This window comes from Balaenoptera ricei, chromosome 6, assembly GCF_028023285.1.
Source record: "Balaenoptera ricei isolate mBalRic1 chromosome 6, mBalRic1.hap2, whole genome shotgun sequence".
Taxonomy (NCBI): Eukaryota; Metazoa; Chordata; class Mammalia; order Artiodactyla; family Balaenopteridae; genus Balaenoptera; species Balaenoptera ricei.
The window spans coordinates 69,673,885-69,700,101 of NC_082644.1; the positions used below are offsets into that span (position 1 = coordinate 69,673,885).

General features: G+C 40.8%; 1 long non-coding RNA gene across 12 annotated transcripts in view; it reads left to right on the forward strand.

Annotated features, from left to right (window-relative positions):
* LOC132367087 (uncharacterized) overlaps window positions 1-26,217 on the forward strand; it is a 155,821-nt gene that overhangs the window by 69,515 nt on the left and 60,089 nt on the right. For 10 of the 12 annotated variants that reach the window (XR_009503668.1, XR_009503672.1, XR_009503675.1 and 7 more), the window contains 2 exons: window positions 328-423; window positions 18,311-18,498. This is a non-coding gene — a long non-coding RNA (uncharacterized LOC132367087). The remainder of the gene's footprint in view (window positions 1-327; window positions 424-18,310; window positions 18,499-26,217) is intronic. The other 2 variants (XR_009503666.1, XR_009503676.1) reach the window with 2 other exon arrangements.

Below are 26,217 nucleotides of genomic sequence, written 5' to 3' on the forward strand. Positions count from 1 at the left end.
CTGCTTTTCACATACAACCGATGTTTGACAGACCTTCGACTCTGGAATCGGATCCGGGATTCATTCCTGGATTCGGCCCTGACTCATTGCATGGCTTTGGGGGTGTTGCTTAACCTGTATCTGCTTCCCGCTCTGTAGAACAGGAGGCCACTGAAACCTATTTCACAGGTTGTGGTGAGGAGTAAAGGAGATAATGTAGATAAAGGGCCAGGCACAGACTGTGTGTTCACTACATAGTAGCAAGAGACAAAGTGCAATGTAAATATTTATTTCAGCCATCCGCACTGGATTTGCAATGATTTGTGCTTCTTGTGTTCTTGCTTGCAGCCTCTGCTTTAGTCCCAAAAGGAAAAGAAACTCGCAGGAGACAGTGAATCTCAGACTCTTCTGAGGTTATGAGCAAGAGGTCCCTGGATCCAAGAGGTAAGCAAGAGGAATCTGGGCTTTGGTGTGGAAACTGCATTCTGAATTCCCCGGCACAATTAAAAGGCCAACAGTAGAATCACCAATTATCTACTTTCACCCACACAAGGTGGGGGATCTTCTTGCTTGCCTGAAATTCAGAAGAACCTTTTCTAAAAATGGAGATGATTAATAGAGAATATCGGGACTCTCCTGCAGCCCTAAACACTACTTCCTGAGCCCTTTGGTGCAGGGATTTGTATATTTCCTGAGCGTAGGCCCTCACTAGTACAGCCTTCCACTCTCAGGTGATAGAAGATCCTCAGATCAGGGAATCAGAATTATGCCCAGATCATTTTGTTCCTGAAATGGCCCTGGAAAGCTGTAGCAAGAGTGTGGAGGATGAGATTCCCTTCCCCATGGCCTCAGACCAGTCAACATTGGGGATTGTTGCGAGACTGGAAAAAGGAAATCTCATTCTTTGTTTCCAGCATGTACTCTCACCATGCCCATTCCCATGCCCAATCATTACAATTGCCTTCATACCCCTTAATTTAAACATGTTGAAAACAGGATGGTATGAATATTATGGTTTGAATGAATAAAATTGTGGCCTGTCCACATGAATTGTTTTTTGCTGCACACGTAGAGTTGGGGCTCTTGGTTTCAAATTTGTGTTGGTGTTTGCCAGTAGAATTATCCCTGCATGAACGGAAAAATGCCTATTGTCCTCCTAATTGTTTACAACATAGATGACGTACCACGTTACTCTGTTAAAAAATACAAGTGCCTGCTTCCCCCCGATTCCACTCCCAACCCTGAGAGTCTGAATCAGTAGGTCTTGGGATAGCCCACTGGAATCTACATTTTAAAAATCTCTACAAATTATTTTACTTCACAGCCAGAGCTAAGAATTACTTCTTTACCGTAAAGCTGTATAGTGCTTCTTATTAAAAACAGTGAGAGATGAAGCGTGTCTTCTTTTGAGATACAGAATCTTGCTTGACTTTTTCATTTTTGCTTTGTGTTCTACCAGTTGATGGGGATATAATGGAAAACTAGCTAAAATGGGAAGATTGGAAATACTTCCAAAGTAGACAAAGTTGGGCATAAAATAGAAATGACAACCCAGGAGAGCACTTGAGGAGACTCTCAGCTAAAGAAAGAGGAGCTATTAGAGGTTATCCCAGCCAATAAGGAAAGCAGGCAGGGGATTAGCAGGCAAAGGGCATAACCTAGGACCACAAAGCAGATAGGGAGATGGAGTTACTGTCTGTTATCAATTCTCAAACATCCATATTTCACATTTTAGCATCCCAGGCATGTGTTTGCTGGGTGCCAGTTGGGATGGAGCCGTCATTGTCCATGTAGAGCTAATTTTATTGTTATTCTTGGTGGCATAACTGGACAACTTCACTTCCTCAATGTTTCAGTCAGCAAACAATTTAAGGACTGTTTGAAGAAAGAATAAAATCCTGGTTGTTGTCTGAAAACTTACCCTCGTCCTTTGCTGGTTAGGTCAAAAAAGCAACAACATCAAAACCTTTAGATCAAGTGTTAGTTGCTTGGGAGAAAATTCTGGAGATAATAGTGGAATGCTTTTAAAAGAAATACTGCATTTTTAATGGTCTCGATGACACAGATACTAACGTCACGTGAAAAACCGAAACAAATATGACAATTTTGAGTTGGCCCAGGAGAGTTCGAAGCTAAATGTGAAGAAGTTCGGGGTATAGTTCATTGGCAGCATTTTTTTCTCTCTTAAATGCTCCACAGTAGTTATGCATCTTATAATCAGTGGTGTCTTAGATTCAGTGTAATATGGTGTTTGTGTTGGTCTTTACAACTAAGAATATTGAAGAAAATTCTCCTCTAAATTATCTCCTGAAGAAAGCATATATAAAAGTATAGAGGAGGGCCAGGGAATCACAGACCTGTGTGTGTCTAATTTCCATAAAGGATGTTCTCTTTGAAAAAAAGAGAGAAGAACCACCATATATTTAAACAATAATAATATTTTAAAAGAAAAGAAGCTGGATTTCATTAAGAAGGAATTATTCCTATTTTATTGGAATTTGTTTGGAGAACTAAGTAAGCACATGAACAGGAACTGATGGATGTACCCAGGTAGGCTTCCAAAATGTTTTTTTTTTTTTTTTTTATAGCTGGAGGTCAGTTGTTCATTACCCCCTCTTGGGCAGGAGTACCCCTGAGAAGCAGTCATTTTCTCTATAGTGGGTACCTCATAGCAGAATCCCTCAAGACCCATAATCATAAGTCCCACACCTCTTCCACATGCTGCCCTTCGAATATCCCAAAATAGCTTTCATATAAATCTCTCTTGGCTCTTCCTCAGGCGAAACAGTTCTCTTCAAAGATGTACCATAATCTCTTTTTTTAATTAATTAATTAATTTTTATTTGTTTGGCTGCACCGGGTCTTAGTTGCAGCTCGCGGGATCTTTGTTGCCACATGTGGGATCTTTAGTTGCGGCATGCACAAACTAGTTCCCTGACCAGGGATTGAACCCAGGCCCCCTGCATTGGGAGCATGGAGTCTTAGCCACCAGACCACCAGGGAAGTCCCCATCATCTCTTTTTTTGAGGCCTGTCCATCTTCCAGTTTCTCCTCTGAATCCCCTCCAATCTGTCTATATCCCTTATAACTAGGTAACATTGGTCACAGTTTGTCCAGGAGTCTTAGTTTATGCCTATTTTCCAGGCTAAATTATCACCTGCAAACCCTTTTATTCTAAAAACTGTCCTGATTAGAATATTATCATATGTGGTCAACCTACTTACAACCGACTGCACTATCTAAGGGTGGGCTGAGAAGTAAAAATGAGAGCAGGGCTTTCACTGTCCTCTGTCTCGATAGTTGACACGTGCAGTCAAGCAGATGCATTAGTGACTTGAGTCATACATCCCGCCATTGCCTCATGTGAAGCTTGTGACTGATGGCACCCCTCAGAGCCATGCCCTCCCTGTACAGTACTGGTTCTGGTGGTTCTATGGCATTTGTTTCTACAAAATTTCACGGTGTTTGAATTCAGCCCGTTGTCCAGTCTGTCAAGAACTTTGTCCTCCAAAATGCTGTCTTATTCCTTCCAACGTGCAGCTATTGGAAGATATAATCATGCTTTTCTGTGTCATTATCTAGGTTCTTGATTAAAAATATCGCATAGGATAATCTTGTGGCACATCACCTTTTTCCAGTTTGACCTTTATTCACATCCTAGGGTCATTTAACATCACAAACTCACTTAATTGTAGTGTCATACAGGCCATGTATCACTTCCATTTGCATGATAATATTTTGGGAAACCTTAGCGAATGCAAATATCTATTTTATATTAGACTTCAGATGTCTAATATAAAATGTCTTTTCTAACTATGCATGTCTAATATAAAAATGTCTTTTCTAATCTATGCATCTAGGTCTTGGACCAGAAAATGGGAAAACAAAAACAGAGTTAAATCTAATGTGACTTCTCAGTGAGTGCACTTCTTTTTAGCTCCCATGGGACCTTGGAAATGTTGACTGACACATAGACGAGGTCAGTGCTCCATGAATATTTGTTGATCCAGGCACAATTTTTCATTGAGAAATAAGCAGAAGATCCTGTTCATGGCTCTTGCTGTGAAAAAAAAGCCTATTTCTTTACACCTGTCAAGGACATCTGCTTTGGGAAGTCCCACACACAGCTTAAGTCCACACCAGAGTATGAATTGACTATTTGCTAATCACGTAAATATTATTGCTGAAATGAAAACATGATTGAGGCTGGAAATGTGACCCGAATGCAGAAAGTGCCAGCTCTTTAATGTAAGCAATTAATTAAGCATCAGCTTTAAGTCTGGTGATAGGTCCCAGGGTGTTAATCAAATCAAATATCACCAGCTGCTGAGAGAACAGCCTTTCAGGAAGCATTTCCTATACCAAGGGGGAGAGGGAGGTGGCACTGAAATGGATTTTCTGAGGCTCCAGTAGCTAAGGACACCTATAGAGGGATGGTGGTAAACTGCTTTGTGGATACGTCTGTAACACAAGATCACACAAGCACTGTGTTGAGTCAGCTGAAAATGGTGGAAACAGCCGAGATTTGGAAGCCAGATAGGGCTGGGTTCAACTCTTGGTTCTGCTTCTTTTTTTTAGCCTTGGAGAAATCACATGATCTATCTCAGCCTTAGTTTCTTCAGCTTTTAAAATGGAGCTGACAACACCTATCCTGTAGGACTTTTGTATGGTAAGAAAGATGGCAACGCCCAGCTCGCAGGGAGGATTCTATATGGTGCTTGTTAACGACTAAATGATTTCTGGTCCCCGCTCTGCTGCTGAGGTCTCCACTTTGACCTTGGACATACCCTCAGCTTCTTAGAGCTTGCTCTCCTCCAGCTCTGAAGAGGTAGAAGTGGACTTAGACAGTGTTCCAAGGATAAAAGCCCATCATTCTGTGACAGGGATGGAAATTAGGGCAATTTTGTGACAAGTAGAGTGAGCCATGGGGAAAGTGCACTGATACATGGGAGTGTGGTCTGGTCACCAAGGGTGACGTCCCACGGGGCCTTCATGTTCCCAACTCCGATCACCTCCTTCCCCCCAGAGCAGGCTGGAGGCCACTTGAAATGAGCTGTCATCTCATCTCAGGTCCTTAGCGCCACACCTGCCTGGCTGGAGCTCACGGTAGAGCATGTCTGTGCAGGGCAGAGAGACACTCAGCCACGACAAGGGCACCTTGAAGGAAGAAGTGATTTTATAAAGTGGGGAAGGCCTGTCTTGAACTACGGGGGTATTTCAAATAACATTTCTTTTTACTTTTTTTTCTTATTGCAAATAAGAAAACCAGTACATGGTTGATGCTGAAAACTATGAACATACAGTAGTTTAAAACAACTACCATTAACATTCTATGTATGTCCTTCTAGTCATTTATATACAAGACACAAATGACCTCACAGTATCACCATCTTTTTTTTCTTTTTTTATAAATTTATTTATTTATTTATTTATTTTTGGCTGTGTTGGGTCTTTGTTGCTGCGCACGGGCTTTCTCTAGTTGTGGCGAGCAGGGGCTACTCTTCGTTGCGGTGCGCGGGCTTCTCATTGCAGTGGCTTCTCTTTGTTGTAGAGCACAGGCTCCAGGCGCACAGGCCTCAGTAGTTGCGGCGCATGGGCTCAGCAGTTGTGGTTCGTGGGCTCTAGAGCGCAGGCTCAATAGTTGTGGCGCATGGGCCCAGCTGCTCCGCTACATGTGGGATCTTCCCGGACCAGGGCTCAAACCCATGTCCCCTGCATTGGCAGGCAGATTCCCAACCACTGCTGCCACCAGGGAAGCCCACCCTGTCTTATAGTATGCTTTTCTGGATATATTTCCCCCTTCCTCATCACTACTGTTTTAAGTTTTGCTGATTTCTGTTAATATAATAGTGCCTTGGTTGTTTAGCAGAGGTCTCCAAAATGGGATGCTTGCCCCTTGGGCACATGCAAGATAATCTATCAGGAAGCAGGAAGAAAATTTTAGAATTCCTGTTTATACTTTCACCTCTCATTTTAAAAATTGTGTGAGTGTGTGTGTGTGTTTGTGTGTATTTCATAACATGTAAAAATGTGTCTGGAGGTAGATAATCCAGAGCTGGGATGGTGGCTCAAGGATGCCACCAGGGACTGAAGCTCTTTCCAACTTTCTGCCCTTCTACCTTACATACAGGCCTTCACCGTCAGGCTGGCAGCCTCATGTTTGCAAGATGGCTGCTGCACATCTAACCTTTATATCCACATTCCAGACAGGAATAACGGGAAAAAGTAAAGGGGAAGGGATTTTCTCCTAGTGAAGCTTTGCTTTTTATTCAGAAAGGCATGTTTTCCTTCTCATTGGTCAAATGAGAAAAGTTGAGAAATTGAAATTTTTAGCTTTTTGGCCTCTTTGACAAAGGAAGTCAAGGGCATAGGAAATGGTGAATTGTGCAGGGGTAAACGGTCCATAGGGTCTGCCACAGTCCTCTTCCCAGAAAAATGCACACACATGTACACGCACATCCAACTTCGCCAGGCAGTTCCAGGGGGTTTCTCTAAGTGGGGGTGGGAGGGGAGCCCCTCTATAGGGCCAAACTAAGAGAGAGCCGCTCAAATGGATTCTCAGCTCAGCCCAAAGCCAGGGAGCACGAGAGAAGCAATAGGGGGAGAAGACAGAAGTCAAAAGAGAAAGTGAAAATATGTGAGTGGGAGGGGAAGGAAGAGAGAACAGAGGGGCCATGAAGGTTGTAAGTAGCAGATATGATACTAACAGTAAAAAAAGAAATACAGTGGTGAAGAGGGGGTGGGGAAAGGATAAAGCAATACCACAGTGGGGAAAAGAGAAAGTCTTTTAGGTTTAAGGGAAGATGCTACTCTAAAGGATCGGAAGTCACTCTCCAGCGGGGTCTGCGGGTGGCAAAGGCGGTGATGGAGGGTGCCAGTTAGTGAAAAGTTGGACCAAGTGCTGTTAACTTCTGTGGAGTCACAGGACATTCATTAGAAGTACAAGGGTGCTCTCCAGAAGGGTCTGGTGACTTGGAGATTTGAAGTCTGATAGGGAACAGTCCAGCAAGATAAGGTCAGCTCTGGAGAATGCTGAAACATGGTGTTAAATCAGGTTTTGTAAATAATTTCTGGTGCAGTTTATGATGGCAGCTTGCAGTCAGTTCCCTGATCGTAATCTTTGAGATTATACACGTTGCCAATAGCATACACAGAAGCAACAAAATAATTAGCAGTGTCCCCTAAACCATCCTACAGGACCTATGACAAACTTTCTCCAGCTGGAAAAAGTATAGATCCCTCCAGCATCTTTGGACCACTGTAAATTGAAGAAGCAAAAGGTTTTTAAGAACAACACAGGTGTTGGAGCCATGTATATTTTCTCTAGGGGGTCTTGATGAATCAGAGGAGGATATCACGTTGGAAAATAAGTTTAAAAAACAAAAAAAAAAAGGAAATCATGTAGCTGAAAAAGAATTCACTGATTTTTCCAGGGGAAGAAATACCTGACTTCTGAACACAGTCTATATCCTGAACAGTTCCTAGAAATGACGGAACTGATTAATTTTTATAAAGCACTCCAAGTGTCACACAGCAAGTTTTGATGCTTCCAAGTGCCCAAAGAGGTAAGCAATTTAAAGGAGTTTAAGATTTTTACCTGTATCTAACTTGGAGGCCCACCTAGTGAAACTGCAAATTTTGGGTTCAGGGTAAAGAGTGGTTTTAAAGACTGAGCTCTGGAGTCAGACCACGCAGTTTGGGATCCCAGCTTCATCATTTGTCAGTTGTGTGATTTGGGAGCAAGTTGCTTCACTTCTCTGCCTTCACTTCCTCATCCATAAAGTGGGGATAACCACTTCATAGGATGGTTTAGAGAATTAAATGAGATAATCTACGTGAAGCTCAACACAGGGCATGGCACATCCCGGACACTCCAGAAACACATGGATGGATAAACAACATTTTTTTTCTGATTAGTTCCATGATTTTTTCCTTTTAATTTTTACATCAGTACCATGAGTTTACCTAAAGATAAGAGACCACTTTTATTGTCAGCTCATTGTGAAAAATAGCGTTAATTCCTATTAAGGTCTTCACCATCTTTTTTGCAGGCCTCAAAATGATGTAATATTTAAAAGTGATCACACTTCTGGGTTTGAATCCCCACTTCTCAGCTCCAAGACTTTGAAAAGTTGCTTAACCTCTTTGGGCCTCAGTGGCCTTAGTTGTAAAAACGGGATTCTGTGTAGTTTGAGTTAATAGATACAAAGTGCTCACATCAGTGCCAAGTACATAAAAGTGCTCAAGGCTGCTATTAACCAAGCATTTTCCAGAAAAGAAAATGGAGTTGAGAGATGATACCCCCAAATGATTTTCTTCAACTTGTAAGTAACATAGTGAACTTCCCGCCTCATAATATTCAAGATGAAATTTTGAAGGATGCCTACATCAGGAATTTTTTCATAGCCAAACATTAAAAACAAAGTGAAGGTCTACACAGACAGAGATGGCAAACATACGGCCTACCCCACCTGACACCCAGGGCCATGACAGACATTACTAATCCATTATGGCACTTTTACCTACTGAGTTCATATTCACCTTTGCATTTTTCTCAGCGGGACACTCTGCACAACCATTGTCAATTTGATTGGTGTTATGTGATGTCAAACTTGTTTTCCATCCTTGTTCTGGTATTATGTCTTCAGAACTGTTATTTTCCCCAGAGGATGAAGAATTGATAAGTTTTCAAGCAAACTCCTTCCACTGAAATTCCATTCAAATTCTTAAATGATGAGAGAGAATCCTCCTTCAAACCCTTGAGTAAGCAGGGTGAGTTATATAAAAGAGAGCTGGCAGTACCCATGATCTATTGTTTGTGCTGTGTTGGAAGATGCTGCTAGGACAGATGATACTGATACCTGCAATTAAAAAAAAAAGATTTGCTGGGGTCTGAGGAAATCATTTGGAATATGGCTACTTTTGCCCTTGACTTGGTAAATAATTTTCCGGAAAGACAGCCAGGTATAGCACACAGCTGGGCATCTTTCATCTTATCTTAAGAGGAAGATGCAAATGACTAAATGTAAAGATGTTTCCTATATGTTGATTGGTGTATTTGTCTGCTAGGGCTGCCATAACAAAATACCACAGACTGGGTGGCTTAGATAACAGAACTTTATTTTCTTTCAGTTCTGGAAGCTAGAAGTCTGAGATCAAGGTGTTGTCAGGTTTGGTTTCTCCTGAGGCCTCTCTCCTCAGTGTGCAAATGGCTGCCTTCTTGCTGTGTCCTCACATGGCCTTTTTCTGTGTGTGCCCCACCTGCTTGGTGTCTCTCTCTCAATTTATAGGGTCACAAGCCACATTGGAGTAGGACCCCCATACACTTGTGACCTCATTTAACTTTAATTATCTTCTTAAAGGCCACAGCTCCAAATATAGTCACATGGGAGGTTAGGGCTTCAGCATATGCATTTGCGGGGGGGGGGCATGATTCAATCCATAACAATTGGTGTGTACCCAAATAACTCTAGATTCTATAGCATCTTATAACCCCAGCATTGTTACTTATACTCATCATCATGTGACTCTAGTTCTGCCAGAAAAGATAGTCATGCTCATTACACACTACGGAGACAAAGAAGTGTGTGCTCACTTTAGAAAAATTTCTGTCTGTTGCAAATCAACAAAACAGATACATCAATGGAAAATGGGCAAAGATAGAATCAAAATGCACAGAAAGAAAAAATACAAAAAGTTAAGAATATGAAAAAATGCTCAAACTCATTAGTTGACAGAAAAATACAAGATAAATTGAGATATCACTTTGCATGTACTACACTGGCAAGATTAGGATAATGCCAAGTGTTGGCAGGGATGTGCGACCACGGGAACCCTTATGCACTGCTGATGGGAAGGCCAACTGGTATAGAAGTTCTGCAGAGGATTCTGGTGGTAATAGTCAATTAGGTCAAGGTCTACTTCTTGACCCAGCAAATCCACCCCTGGGTACATATCCGGAAGGAATTCTCACAGAGTTTATTAAGGTCCTGTATGAGTAAGGTGACAAGGCATTTTAGCTTGTCTGGGACAGTTATAGTGTACATATGCTGTCTCGGTGGAATTATGAATGGCACCCTTTTGTTTCTCAAAAGTGCTCACCCTGTGTGTAAGGGTTGTCTTCACAGTGTTTCTGTGGTGGTAGGGGATTGGAGGCCCTTTGGGGAGTGGGGAGGCAGAATGTGTTAGGTTCATGCTATTCAGCAGAAAGAAGTAACAGAGTAGATATACCCATAGTAAAATATATGGATCTTTAAAACATAGTGCTGGATGAAGAAAGAAGAGAGATTCAGGTTTACAACAACAATATTTACACACTGTTAAGATCCATGCATATAAAAGTATACGTTTTATAAGAACACATATTAACAAAAGGGCTTGCGTTGAGCACCTTGAAATGATTGCCTTGGGCTAGGTGAGGAATAGCAGTGGGATATAGGGGAAAAAAAGAAAAAAAATGTGAGGGGTCTTCTTAAGCCAAAGATGATAATGAACCATTGAGAAGATGATTAACTTAGCCATAGTATCTGAAATTGAAAAGGGAGAGTTCTGTCAAAATAGATTAAATTGAAGAATTTTTTAAAGTGTTTAAAATATTATACATTTCTTGAGAAATTGGCACTTATTTGTTTGTTTGCTTGTTTAGTCTCTGAAGCTCTGAAGGGCATTTAAATCTGTTTATATAAGTATCTTAAGTAGGACCAAAAAAATAAAAAATAAAAGTAATTGAATGAGGGAAGCAGAATAGAGAGTATATAGAACTAGAAAAGATAAGGCAAAGTCAGGTGTGAGGTTAATATCTAAAATTCACACCCAAAGTCCTATAGATTAACTAGAAGTGGGTCTCAGATTAGGCGCTACACCAAGGAGATACCCTCATATGCATGATCTACATTATCTGTAGTAACAGCCAGCACAAAACCACTCCAAGTACTAAGAAGCAGCCCAACTATTTCCCATTCTGAGATCAGAGAGAAATTTCTCCCTTGGGCTCTCCTAAGGAGGGCACCGTGTAATGGAATAGCGGCCTAGAAAACTAATTTCGACTGAAAGACTCATCCCAAAGCCGTGTCGAATACCTAAATGCTAATTTACTCTCACAGGGTTTGAGCTCCTTGAATTTCTGCAAAATAACTTGGTTTCAGTTCCGGTAGAGTTGAGGAAATGTCCCTGTGTATGCAGGAAACCTGTGGTCCACAGATGTTTGGGCTCTTCCACTGAATTATGAACCATAGGGCCAGAAATTCCCAGTCGTTACAGCAATAGCTAATGAAAGCAAAAAGAAAAGGATTCTCCTTCCAGATTCCGGAGTGCTGTTGCCTTGATACCCCTGAGGAGGGGGTGGGAGATGAAGAATGTTTTCCTCTATCTTTTCCTGCATCAACTTTAGCAGCAATTAAATTTTTATTGACTGAAAGCCTAAAATAGTAATTATTGTAGAGACTACAGAAAGTAAATCTATTATGTGAAAACAGGTGTCACCAGAAGAGTGAAACCAACAAAGAACAATGCAGAATGGAAGGGTTTAGTGGCAGGCATCTGCAGAAAGAGTCCAGTCTGAGAGATAATCTCCAAGTAGACATTTGGGGCGTGTGGGTGTGGCAGGAGAGGGAAAGGGACAATCTGGCGTTTCGGTACATTTTGGATTTGAAGCAAGTATAGTTGATCAAGTTCTTTTGAAGCTTGGTTGAAATAACCCCGGGGCACTATCCAGCTAGATTTGATTTTGTATTTATCAAGTGACCTCTGCTTATTAATTCAGATTCTAAGAACCTGAGAAAGGGAGGTATGGAAGATTGGTGCTAAAATAGCTGTAATGATTTCCTTTCCTATATCATGTATGTGACTTTGTGACTCACCCCATTAATAGGTAGAGACTATTTCTTCACCCCTTGAATCTAGGCTGGCTTTATGACTTGTTTCGGCCAGTACAATTTGGTGGAAGTGATGGTGTGCCAGTTCTAAGCCTAGGTCTCATGAGGTCTTGAATACTCCTCCGCATCTCTGAACCTTGCACAGCCATCATGGGAACACGCCCAGGCCAACTTGCTCAGTGATGAGAAACAAGGCCCATTCACTCATATTGCAATGGCTGATTGCCACGTAACACTAGACATGTGTGTGAGGCCATCTTAGATCAGCCGCCTATGGCCCAACCACCAGCTGACCACAAGTGCCTGTGTGAGACCAGGAGAGATCAGCTGAGCCTGGCCCAGAACTGCGCTGCTGAATTTAGATGTGTGAGAAAACACAAATGCTTGTTGTTTTACGTCTCTAAGTTTTGACATGGTTGTTATACAGCGGTAGCTAGCTGGTACAGGAGGGTTCCCTGATATTAGTATTATAACTAATAAAAAATTTTGTCCACTATTTTAAATTTTAAAAATACAAACAAAAATATTATAAGTGAAAAGAACCCTCACACCTTTGGCATTCTGTTTTGTGTTTTAGGATCTTATAAGTCAGTGAGCATGAAAGTCCCTGAGAACCTGAGTAGCTTTGAATATGTGGACAAAATTGAATTTCTGGACTTGCAAAATGGAAGATCAGACCCTAGACAAGTGGCTTTCAAAACACTCCCACCTGAGATTCTCAGCATGAGTGTGGGGAGACAGCCCTATTTCTCTCTTGGGAATAAAATCTCTAAAATTTAACAGTTACCATTTCCCCATCTCAGCCTAGTTGACCTGACAGAGGGTTGTTTTCTCTTAGAGTATCTTTAATTACTCCTAATTAATTTGCTTTGCACCCACTACTGTAAATTCTGTAAGTTCCTTTCTTAGAGCAGTGTTTCCTACTCTTGGTTTATATTTCACCACCTCTCCTTGGGGAAACGAGAGGGGAAAGTACACACAAATACCTGTCACAGGGAAGCTGGAAAATCCCCACTTTTAATTGGGTTCTACAGTGGTTTCTGTGACCACTTCTGACCCCCTGACATTTTCCCTTCTGTGAGTTTCATCATCAGTTTTACTGTGAAGAATTTGGTTGGGCTTAATGTTTGCAACAAGAGGGAGAGACATCGCTAGACCTGGCCCCTCTCTCCCGTGAGTCACTGGCATCTGTTACGCCATGGCCAGGTCTCATTAGTGCCACTACTGCTGGGCTGGCAGATCTTTTGAAAGCAGGAATGAAGGGCTCTGGGATTCACTAATGACTACTGGGGAGACGCAAGAGGAGGGTTACTGTCTTAGGGAGGTCATTGTGACAATGCACCTGTCTGTATCTTACAAGAAATGAAGGGTGATTTCTTTCCTTTCAGAACTGCTAAAGGAATTCTTAGGCTATCCATACAAGAAAATAAGCAGAATTTAGGATTGAGTTTATAAAATATCTAGGAACGTTGGCAGTGTTTTTGGGAAATTAAAAAATTTTCCACGCTGTTTCCCCTTTTCAGAAATTAAAGAGTTAGAGCATTATGGTACAATGATTTTGAGATAGGACTAGACGGCTTGGATTTGAGGCACACTTGGCTTCCTGTCTCTGCCATGTGAACCATATGTGGCAAGTTACTTAGGTTTTCTGAGTCCTCAGTTCTCATCTATAAAGTAAGAATCGTATAAATATGTCATGAGGATTAAATAATTGAAACGTGTGTAATTCCTAGCATGCCTGGAGCATAAAGACCTGATAAATGCAGTTCTTTTATTTTTCCCTCTTTTCACCTTTTCTGGCTTTTAGTTCTGTTGTCGCTTGCTTGCTTGCCTGTGTATGTATTTTTTACTGTGAAGAATGAAGGATGGGTTTTTGGAAAACAAGATTTATGCCAAAATCTTTAAACTGCTTATGATTTTTACCTAATAATCTCACTTATGTAAAAGTGTAGTGAAACAAGGGTCCAGAAATTTAAAAGTACAAAGGTGTCGTCATAAAAAGATCCATTGTTGCTTCAAAAAAAAGTTCTTCCTGGTCAATTTCCTGTTTGCCTTGTTAAAAAAAAAAAAAAAGAACACATCACTTTTTTCACCCCCCCTGTTTTTTTAAATCATATGTGCTATTTGCTACTTATTGTTTCCATGAAGTTAGTAAATTCTCATCCCTTCCCCTAATAGTTAAAAAATTGACCAGTATTAACTTCCTGTGGATTCAACATGAATCACTCCCTTCTAAAAAAGATTGTCAAATAGGCTTACTTCTTTATTCTAGGTAGTCAGTTTCCAAGAGAAGCAAAACTCTAGATTATAACCCATCTTGCATGTTTGTGCATCTATTGGGAGATATTTCATAATAATAACTATGCCAGTCCTTCATAATGTTTGGAATAAAATGGTCAGAGTATACCATGAAAACAGTCAAGAAAGCATTTAAAATGGAGAAAAGGGAACTCATTTTGATTGGTCAATTGCTACATGCTCATCCCTATGCTGGGGTATTCCAAACTGTTGCTTTTACCAAAACCCTGCCAGTAAGTTTTTAATTTTACTTTATTTTATTTTTTATCGAGGTATAGTTGATTTACAGTATTATGTTAGTTTCAGGTATACAACATAGTGATTCAAAATTTTTATAGGTTATACTCTATTTATAGTTATTATAAGATGTTGACTATATTCCCTGTGCTATATATCCTTGTAGCTTATTTAATTTATACACAGTTTGTACCTCTTAATCCCATACCCCTATATTGCCCCTCCCCCACTCTCTGCACTGGTAACCACTAGTTCTCTATATCTGTGAGTCTGTTTCTTTGTTGTTATAGTCACTAGTTCGTTTTATTTTTTAGATTCCACATATAAGTGATAACACACAATATTTGTCCTTCTCTGACTTTTTTCACTAAGCATAATACCATCTAGGTCCATCCCTGTTGTTGCAAATGACAAAATTTATTCTTTTTTATGGCTGAGTAGTATTCCATTGTTTTTATATATACTACATCTTCTTTATCCATTCATCTATTGATGGATACTTAGATAGCTTCCATATCTTGGCTATTGTAAATAATGGTGCTATGAACATTGGGGTGCATGGATCTTTTCAAATTAGTGTTTTCATTTTCTTCAGATATATATCCAGGAGTGGAATTGCTGGATCATATGGCAACTCTGTTTTTAGTTTTTTGTGGAATCTTCATGTTGTTTTCCACAGTGGCTGCACCAATTTACATTCCCACCAACAGTTTACTAGGGTTCCCTTTTCTCCACATCCTCAGCAGTATTTGTTATTTGTGGTTTTCTGTATGTCTTCTTTGGAAAAATGTCTATTCAGGTCTTCTGCCCATTTTGTAATCAGGTTGTTTTTTGATATGGAGTTGTATGAGCTGTTTATATATTTTGGATACTAACCCCTCATTGGTCATATCATTTGCAAATATTTTCTCCCATTCAGTAAGCTGTCTTTTTGTTTTGTTGATGGTTTCCTTTGCTGTGCAAAAGCTTTTCAATTAGGTCCCATTTGTTTATTTTTGCTTTTGTTTCCTTTGCCTTAGGAGACAGATAAAAAAAATACTGCTACTATTTATGTCAAAGAGTGTTCTGCCTATGTTTTCTTCTAGGAGTTTTATGGTTTCAGGTCTTATATTTAGGGCTTTAATCCATTTTGAGTTTATTTTTATTCATGGTGTGAGAAAATGTTCTAATTTCCTTTACATGTAGCTGTCCAGTTTTCCCAGCACCATTTATTGAAGAGACCATCTTTTCTCCATTGTATATTCTTGCATCTTTTGTCGTGGATTAATTGACCATAAGTGCGTGGGTTTGTTTGTTTGTTTGTTTGTTTCTGGGCTCTCTGTTCCTTTGATATATGTGTCTGTTTTTATGCCAGTACCATACTGTTTTGATTACTATAACTTTGTAGTATAGTCTGAAGTCGGGGAGGGGATGATTTCTCCAGCTCTGTTCTTCTTTCTCAAGATTGTTTCAGATATTAGGGGTCTTTTATGTTTCCATGCAAATTTTAAGATTATTTGTTCTAGTTCTATGGCAGCTTAGGGAAAATGGGAAAGGGTTGAAATAAGTGAAGCACAGGGGATTATTTAAGAGAGTGAAATATGATAATTGTGATGGTGGGCACATGATATTATGCATTTGTCAGAAACCCATAGAACTTTATAGAATAAAGAGTGAACCTTAATGTATGCAAATTTAAAAAATCATTTAGTATGTTGGGTATGCCAGGATGAAATGCAGAATTGTGATAAAACAATATAACTGTGCTACAAATGTGTTAAACACCCTCACTGAAAGGTGTGGAGAAAAAAAGGGGCTGACCTAAGTAATCTCAGAAATGAGTGGAGTCTGTAAGACTAAAGGCAAAATGAACTGTATGTAAGCACTCTACCCTAGTTGATAATGCTATGTCCCAGGGGAGTACAGATTAATGATTTTAATGCCACTATACATGCATACTGAAACTCAACAATTAAGTAAATGCATGCACAATGGTGGGAGCCAAGTTTGGTTGGAGATTACAGATAAGTAAAAGGAGGAGGCTGGAATCATCCATGTGATAACAGATTAGAGTTGGAGACATCAATATGGACTCATGTTAGCTTAATATAAACACATATGGTTATATATAGAAATACTTATAGATATGTGTATATACATGGGTTAGTGTACATACATTTGTACTTCCTTGTTCTGTCACCTGAGAGGACCTAGAGGCAATGACACCCCAGTAGCAATGAGCATACCTAGCACCCAGATCTTGGTTTCTAATATTATTCTCCCACAAAAGGAACCGGAACTTGGATAAATGGCTGATTTTAGGACTAGGGTAGAAAATAAACAAGATGAGCCTGGAGCGTCTTATAGCGCCAAAAAGAAAGTGCTCAGAAAAACAACAACAACACAGTGATGGGGATGTGTCAGAGGGACACAGCCACCTGAAAGAGCTCCCAATGGCCAAGGCTGGAAATGGTAAGCAACAAAATAAATGAAGTAGTGTAGGGTTGAAACCCAAAGTAGAAACTAAATTTAAGAGTCCATACTGATATGAATCAATTATTGAATAAATAAATGAAGGAAAATAGACACATTTTCTGTACCAAAGAATTCTAAAAATTTTATGTAGATCCTATACCCTCAGGGAGGTGGAATAGAATTCCCCATGTGTTAAGTTGGAGTTGAACATAGTGACTTATTTCAAAAGAGTACAGTATGAGAAAGGGGAGAAAAGAGCTACTTTATACCAGAGAAACCTGACGACACTCTCTCAGCCAAATGATGAGGATCAGCGTCCATAGTGATGTCATATTGATGTATGTACGCTTGATGTCATGTCATGAGAATGGCTCTACCTCTGTGGTCTTCTTCCCCAAGCATGTAACCCCAGTCCAATCATGAGAAAAACAGCTGACAAATCCCAATTGAGGGACATTCTACAAAATAGCTGACCAGTACTCCTCAAAACCGTCAAGGGCATCAAAAACAAGGAAAGTCTGTGAAACTGTGACAACCAAGAAGAGCCTAAGGAGACATGACAACTAAATGTAAATCCGAGATGGGATCCTGGAATACAAAAAGGAAATTAGGAAAAAACAGAGGAAATATGAAAAAAGTGTGGACTTTAGTTAATAATAATAATAATAATGTGTCAATATTGGCTCCTTCATTGTAACAAATATACCATACTAATGCAAGATATTAATAACTGGGGAAACTGGTGTGTGGAATATGGGAAATCGCTCTACTATGTTAGCAATTTTCCATAAATCTAAAGCTGTTCTAAAATAAAACATTTACATAAAAGAATTTGCAATGCCGAGTACTACCCTGAGATTCTGATTTAACTTGTCTGGTTTGTAGCCTGACCCTTGGGATTTTAAAAAGCTGCCCAGGTGATTCTAATATGTCTCCAGCAAGTCACTGCTCTGAGGGAAGTGAGGGTTTTTACAACCAGCTGCACTTCTTTTTTCCTTTCTACTTATAATAAATGCTCTGACCTTGTCCCTAGTAAAATAGCAGTGTGACTTAATGATTTCGGTTGTTTGAATAAAGCAGTTCTTTAAATGTACAGCCAGCAATATGGAACTTAGAGAGTGATATTTCCCATTAAATAAAAGAATCTTGTCCAAGAAGCTCAAAATACCATCAACTGTTTAGGTAAACAGGGTAGGCTAGACTATGCTGAATGTATCATTGGTTTAAATCTGTACATAGTGGCAATGCCTTTAATTTCTCTCTGCAATGCTATGCCATATGCCATATGTACATGGAGGTAAAAGATCTGCGAAGTTTTAGGTGCAAAGGTTTGGCTTTAATTAGACAGGAGGCTTATTTTTCTGGTGTTTGATTGTGACAAATGAGGTAAAAGCATCACGTGCTGGCAAGCACAGCTTAAATGTTCAGGAACTTACAACTGACCTGAGCCATCAATGTTTCTCATGCAGGGAACCTGGCAGCAGGGGTTCCTGGGGATCATATCTGGCACTGGCGATGATTGGCTCCACCAATCAGTGAGGAAGGGATCCTACTGACCCCAGCCCCCGGACCAACTTCAGTGAAGAGACAGAGACTAAGAGGTGATGGAGGCCTGGTTCCTCATGCACAGACAATTATGGTACTTAATTTGGAACTGGTGAGACTATGTTTCTGGACTTACTCTGTTTCCTAAAAACCCTAACAGGCCAGGAAATTGCTTCATGTACATTAAGGGATGAAAAAAAGATGTATTTTTCCCATCATTTTTCTTCCTCAGAAATAGTCATTAATAGGAATTCCTACTTTTTTTAAACCTGTAACAATAGTAACAAACCAGAAAACATTTGTTGATTGAGTCTTACACTATTCTAGGCACTGGGGGAGATATTTAAAAAGTTAAATAATGTTGGCTTTTTATTCATGCATCCAAGCAATGCTTAATTGAGTGTGTATCACATACCAGGCATCTGCTAGGTACTAGAGATTTTAAAAAGTAAACAAAAAACTAAGATTGGTCTGCTTTATTAAGAAACCCATAGTCCAGGAACTTACTGTCTAGATCAGTGGCTCTCAACCAGGTGTGATTTTGTGTCCCCCAGTGAATATCTGACAATGTCTGCAGAAATATTTTGTTGGCACTACTGGGAGAGTTGGGGGCATGCTACTGGCATCTAATGGGTAGAGGCCAGGGATATTGCTAAACATCTTCCAATGCACAGGACAGTCCCCATAACAGAATTATAGGGCCCAAAGTCTCACTGTGCCGAGGTTGAGAAACCCTGCAAACCTACTGGACCCTTCACTGGAAAGAGAACGCACTCTCCAGGTGTGAATTAACAAAGCCTTAAAGCCACCTCCTGCCCTCCCTTTACCAGGTGAGGTTGGAACAGGGGAGGGTCCCTAGCTGAGGGGAGAGTAAATGTCACTGCCCTGCCATTCAGAGGGGTTATGGTGGCCCTGCTCAGAGGAAGGTCAGCTATTCTGCCATCAGGTCCCAGCAGTTCCAGCAGTAACAGCCCAGGCCAAAAGGCACGTCAGGTTAAATCAGGCTGCATCAGAGAGATGACCTGAGCTTGCTTTTTATTGAGAGCAGCCAAGTTTCTATAGTCAACCCTGGAAATGCACAAATCCTTTTGAATAATATTACTAAAACCTGAGGACACTCTTACAATTTACACATAACATTTGTACCTAAGTTGAAACTACTATAAAATTTTTGTGTCACCTCACTTATGCGTATGTATTACTTATGCGTATGTATTAACTCTAAGTTTAAATATAAAAAGTGGCCTTAGAACCGTGCTGTTCCATATAGCCACTAGCCACGTGTGGCTATTTGAATTTACATTAGTTGAAATTAAATAATATTTAAAATTCACTCCTCCGTCACACTATTCACATTTAAAGTGCTCGCGAGCCACATGTGCCTATTGGCTGTTGAATTGGACAGTGTAGATATAGTACATTTCTAGCATCACAGAAAGTTCTATCGATAGCACTGTCCTACAAGCCATTTCCAAGGATCCTCACCAGTATTAGTTATTGCTTTTTTTTTTTTTTTTTAAAGGCTTATTTTCTAGCATCTGAGGCATCAGGGCAAATGCTTGCAATATCTCATTATCACTGTCTGTTAGAAAGACACAGACATGTTCTGCTGGGGGGGACCATCTCTTGTTAGACATGGTGTTTTGTGAAGGTTTATGTAATGGATGTTGAGTAATGTATCAGACGATTGAAAATGATTTTCCAGAAGGTATAACAATGTAAAATTCAAGTAGATAACCTTTATCAGGCATTTCTGATCTAAGTCAAGTGTGTATTGTTAAATATTAATTCCATTAAGGTATGTCAGCAGGGAATTAAGATATGTGACCCAAATATATTTCTTTCTGGTAATTGAGTGTTATAGGGAACTAGTGTTTAGTGGATCTCAACTGGCAATGGGGCAGGATGAAGGGAGGAGGGAGAGGGTTGAAATGACCTAGCGAGCTCTTTCTTGCAAAATTCACAGGGTGCCACCACGTAAGGTTTCTCAGAATGGTGAGGTGGGTGGGTAGGTAAGGAGGGTCTTGCACATGTATATTTTGCAAAAGTTCCCCGTGTAATGCCAGTCTAACCAATCCAGTGTATTGTTTACAGATATGAAAAGGAAAATTTTGTGTCTCTTCCATTGTATGATGGGGTGGTAGTGGGGGTAGGTCGGTGTGACTTAAAAAAGACACCTGGTCCCCACCTCCAGATATGATTCCGTACACTTGGGTGGGCCCAGATATCCACTCAGTTCTCTCTCACTGTCTTTCTTTCCACCGACCTCTGGCCATGCCCGTCTTCCCTTCCCCCTAGGTCATTTAGAATGATCAACTCGGTTTAGGACAACTGCCTTAGGCATTTCTTTCCACTATCAGGTGTGTCTAGCAAGCTTTTGCAAGTGATCACAATCTGTTCTTGGACGCCTTTTCTGATCAGTGCCTGAAATGACGCTGTTGATCAAAGGAGGTGTCCCGTGCACAGAGGATGCACTGGCCAGAGAGGACACTCAGCTGAGGAAATTCAGGAGCCCCTTTCCCCAGAAAGATGGGTCATGGGTGTGTGAACAGCCTAAAAATATTCTCCAAAGGGACCTGATCAAGCCTTTGGATAACTGTTTAGGTTGAGGCTTCAGGTTTTGGTCATAGAACTTGGCTCATTTTGTTAATATTAGGAGGCTATTGCTGTAGAGAAGCCTCACGACAGTCCATCCCATTGACAGCTAGGTCTGCTGAGGGATGGAAAACTTCACTGCTCTCCCCTAACCCTCATGTTTTGTTTTTTTTTGATAGATAAGAAGTGATTTATTAGAACAGGACACTTGTGAGGCTTACAGGCAGGCGGACGAGAGGGTGCTGCCCTGAGAACTTGATGGGCTACATAAACTAGAATTTCATACTGTTATTTTCAAGGCATATCAGCCTTGAATGGATTTGTTTGTTTTTCAGTTTTGTGGGTTTTTGGCGGTTTTTCTTCCTGTTAATGGATTTAGAATATCTCTACTATGTTCTGCATTTTCTTCATCCCTGGTTTCAGATTTTCTCCAGGTAGAGATCCAGTTTTCCCTGACATGTAAAATGCTGGTTACCTTGGGATTTTAAAAGTATAAGGTGGGATTCGTATCATTGGGAAACTATCCAAAACATAATAAAGTCCTTTTGGTGGCATGTTGTACAATATATTATATAAGCAAAAATAGCCTACCACCTCTAGCAAATGCCCAGCCCTAGCTTCCTACTTCCGTTTAGGACGACAGAATCTGTTTGTAGTGAAGGTGACAAGAAGGGATGCGACTCTGAGGAGACTGGGGCAGGTTGTATGTCAGTAGTTTAGGTTCCATCTCTAAAAAATTTGTGTGAATGTTTCTCCTTTGAGTCTCCCTGTGCTTTGGATATCAGAGGTGTGAAATGCCCTAGGATTCTGGAAGCCAGTCAGGGTTTGTCTTCTCTAGATTATCTGAGTAGAGGGGAAGGAGAAGCTTAAAGCCATGTATAGTTTTGGCTTAAAAAATTTAGCAATCTTTCAAAAGGAAAGAAGGAAAGGAGAAAGAACTTTAGAGTGACCCACTGGAGACTGTATCATTTATTAACAAATACAGAGTGTCTGTTACGTGCCAGACACTGTGGTACAACGTGCTGGTGTGACATGATAAAAAGATATATTTGGTCTTTGTCCTGGTTCCTGGCACCTAAAATCCTTGGAATTTCCAGTGATAGGAGTGTCTTTTGTATTCTAATGAGGTGACTATAGATGGGGTACTTAGAAAGCTTCAGGATGGGGGCTGGTCCCCAGAGGAACCAACCATGTGACTAGAGGAGTAGAACTTCCGTCCCACCTCTAACCTCTGGGAAGGAGAGAGGGACTGGAGATTGAGTTCAAGCACTAATGGCCAAAGATTTAGTAAATTTAGCAGCTTCCAGGGTGGTAAACACGTTGATGTGCTGGGAGGGTGGTGCACTTGAAAAGAGTGTGGAAGCTCTGTGCCCTCCTTACTCCTGTACCTTGCCCTATGCATCTCTTCCATTTGGCTGTTCCTGAGTTGTACTCTTGATAATAAAACTGTAATAGAAAGTAGAGAGCTTCCCTGGGCTGTGAGTTGTTCTAGCAAATTACTGAACCTGAGTAGGGGTTGTGGGTACCTCCAGATTTATAGTCGGCTGGGCAGAAGTGAAGGTCATCTGGGGACCTCATTTGCATCTGGTGTCTGAAGTGGGACTGAGCCCTTACCTTCTGGGGTCTGTGCTAACTCTGGGTAGTTAATGTCACATTGAATTAAATTATTGGGCACCCAGTCGGTGTCAGAGAATTGGAAAATTGGTGTTGGAATGACATAGCTGGGGATAAAATGGTGAACAAGAGCAGACATTTTCTGCTCTTACAAAATTTACGAATATTTCTATGCGTTTGTTGGGTTATGTAGCACTCTGCTGTATGTCATCCAATTGCCCCTCCAGATCTACTCACCTTGGTCTTTAGAGGCTGACTCTTATGGACCACGGCAGAGGGCACCCTGTTCTGTCTCTGATTGAATCTGATCAGTGGAGAGCCCTGGCAGAACACTGAAGGGAGGGGGTGAGTGAGGTCAGGGTACTTATTCTCCTTACTCCGTCCTTGTGGGGACACCTTGGGCAAGGTCCCTAGATGGAACGCCACTACTCTTTTCAAGGCAGTCTTCTCTATATGGCTTTCTTTCTCCAGGTTCTGCCAACCCCTCCTCCTTGCCTCCTTGTACCTAGGGTTGGTAACAGTGGTTCAGCTCCCAGCCCCAGATTATTGCCCATAATTCCTTGTGGTTTTATTTCAACCTGAGTACACCTTTGTAAGAAGTTCCTTGGTAAATAAGCCTTTGAATTATCTAATTAGAGTATTCCATCTTATGCGGACCCTGACTAATACAAGCTCTGTCCATTTAAATATGGGATTGATGCTTGCCAGGTATGTTGATTTTTGTTTTGATATAGTTGATGCTACGATATTAATGTAATACAGCCAGCTGCTTCTTAAGAAGGTCACCCTATCATTGCTTCTTAATGATGGTAAAATCATATCATAGACTAGAATGCTTATCTTCATATTTCCTTTGGCAGGAGAGTATACATTCAGTGAGTTAAAGAGAAGGGGAACTAGCACATCAGCTCTGTTTTATAGCATTTAGAATTGCAATTTCAGTTGCCAAAATGCTCTTCTTACCAATTATGATTCTGGCATTAATACTATATTCCAGGCTTTGAAGGTGCATTAATAGCCTGGGATTTATACCAAGATGATAATACTGATGTGAGGTCAATAAAGGTTGCACAAAGTCATTGTTATTAACTGGTTTTTTGGTGAGATGGTACAGGATAGTAGCGCCCAGAAGTTCAATAGTTGTGCCTGAAACATATTTTCTTTCATGATAAACACTAGAAAGAAAGAGAGAGAGAGGAAGAGGGGGAGAGAACACCCAGAAATGAGTTGTGAAGAGAGCACAAAATGTGTGCTTTTATTGTTTACAGAGGTTCTGCCATGGGGAACCACGTCATGAAACTTACATTTGTTATTGCTCTTTCCATCTGAACCCACCCCAGCACCTCCTTTGAATCTGTTATAAGCCAGTTTTTTCAAATGATGAATTTCTTGTAGAAAGGGATGAACTTATCTGTTTGTAGCCTTTCATCAGAGTTACTTTGACCCTCCTTTCTTCCTTATTTTGCTTCCCAAAGTCATTACTGACATATAAATTAGGATGGCCAGACAGGATTATCAAAGATGGTGTCAGTTTGTCTGTAATCCATTGTTCTGTAGACAAGAGGGAAAGCTTTTCTCAGAAGATGGTACATGTTTATATCTCAGAAGAACTAGTGAGAGGCTATATTCATCCTTAACCATTAACCACTAGAGATAAAAACAATTTCAAAGGTCATCTACCCCCTAATGCTATAGGTGAGGAAACTGAGACCCAGAGATATTAGAAGACTTAGCCAAGAACACAGCTGTATTAGTTTGCCAGGGCTCTGTAACAAAGTACCACAGACTGAGTGGCTAAAACAACAGAAATTTATTGACTCCCAGTTCTGGAGGCTAGAAGTCCAAAACCAAGGTGTTGGCAGGGTTGGTTCCTTCTGAGGCCTGTGAGGGAAGGACCTGTTCCAGACCTCATCTCTCTTTGGCTTATCAATGGACCATCTTCAATGGTCTATTCTCATCATATTCCCACTTAGGTGTGTCTGTGTCCAAGTTTCCTCTTCTTAGAAGTCCACTAGTCATATTGGATTAGGGCCTACCCTCATGACCTCCTTTTAACTTGATTACCTCCATAAGGACCCTATCTCCAAAAGAGAGTTGCATTTTAAGGTGCTGGGGGTTAGGACTCCAACATATGAATTTGGTGGAGGGACACAGTTCAACTCATAACAATAGCTGTCTGAAGACTGACTAGAATTTTGGTCTTCTGATGCCCTTGTTAGGTTTTTTCCCCTACTACACCATGTGCCTTTTAATATTCTTGTTGCCTTGGACACATAGAAGACCATTTTCTTTTTCACAGAGGTAGGATACAGGGATGTGATTAGAACCTCATATTTCACTGCCGAGGGGATTGGGGAACTAAGATCCCACCAGCTGCACAGTGCAGCCAAAAAAAGACAATAGTCTTTAAAAATCACAGCAGATTACATATTCACCGTCTTTGATTTATTAATCAGTATTCTAAAATAATGGGTTTTGGTTCCTACCCCTCTGGTTTCATTTTCTAGATGGTGTGAACAGTGTTAAAGCAGGTGTCATTTCTGCGGTCTAGTGTGCTCATTTTGAAGGAGGGAAACCTGATGATCAGGGAAATAACGTGATCAGCCCAAGAACACAGGTGCACGCTCCCCTAGACTAATGTGCTTTTCACCCAGGACAGCAGCTGCGATGTAGAACTTGGGAATAGTGGACTAAGTGGCATTTCCAACTATCTGCTGACATCCACTAGGGGTACCCATAAAATGGCACGGGGCCTACTTAACCAACTCATACGCTGTGTCTCTTGGTACTTAAAAGAGGTAGTAGTTTCTAGGATTTCCCCTCTGTGCCCCTCCCCCTAGCAGTTTCCCAAAGCTTATCTCTTGCATCACCAGCCTTTCAACATACACCAAGGGAGAAATTTCAGTGGTTAAAGAAATTTGAAAGATGCCACACACGGCATCCCTCTTGTAGCTACTCATCATGCATTCTGGAATACTGAAGGCTTTGCAATGTCTTTCAAGAAGAAGGCTTTGCAATGCCTTTCAAGAATTAAAGAACTTCCTTTAATCAGGTGTTTCCAAAGTCATCTGATTAGGGAACCATTTGTCCATGTAAACCTGTAAGTTGCAAGCAACACATTTTGAGAAATCCTGTCTAAAACTTGCATAAGTTGAAGAGATATATACATTGGGAAAGAATTTAGAATAAATTTATAGGAAATAGAGCAAGAGACCTGCAGAGATCTCTCTCTAGATAACTTGTGTGACAATTCTTATAATCTCCACCATATATTCCTTGTGGCTGATTAGCAGGGGTGGAATCCTAAGCTGGACTGGCCAGGCTTTTCACTCATTAGGATCTTTCTTAATTGTGAGGGTCTGGATGACTGTTTTTTGTGTACATGTATGTGAGCGAAAGGGGGAGAGAGAGAGAGTGTGTGTGTGTGTGTGTGTCCCGGAGAATCAGATGGCTTAAAAAAGAAAAGAAAGTACTGGGCTCACAGTCAGAAGGCCTGATACGTTTCGGCCTTTGTCATGGATGTGAGATGTGACATCTCCTCCACTAGTTAGTATGGGTGTTATTGCGCAAACCCCATCCCTCTGTCACAAGGCAGGCCTTTAGTACCCAGCGGGCCTCCCTG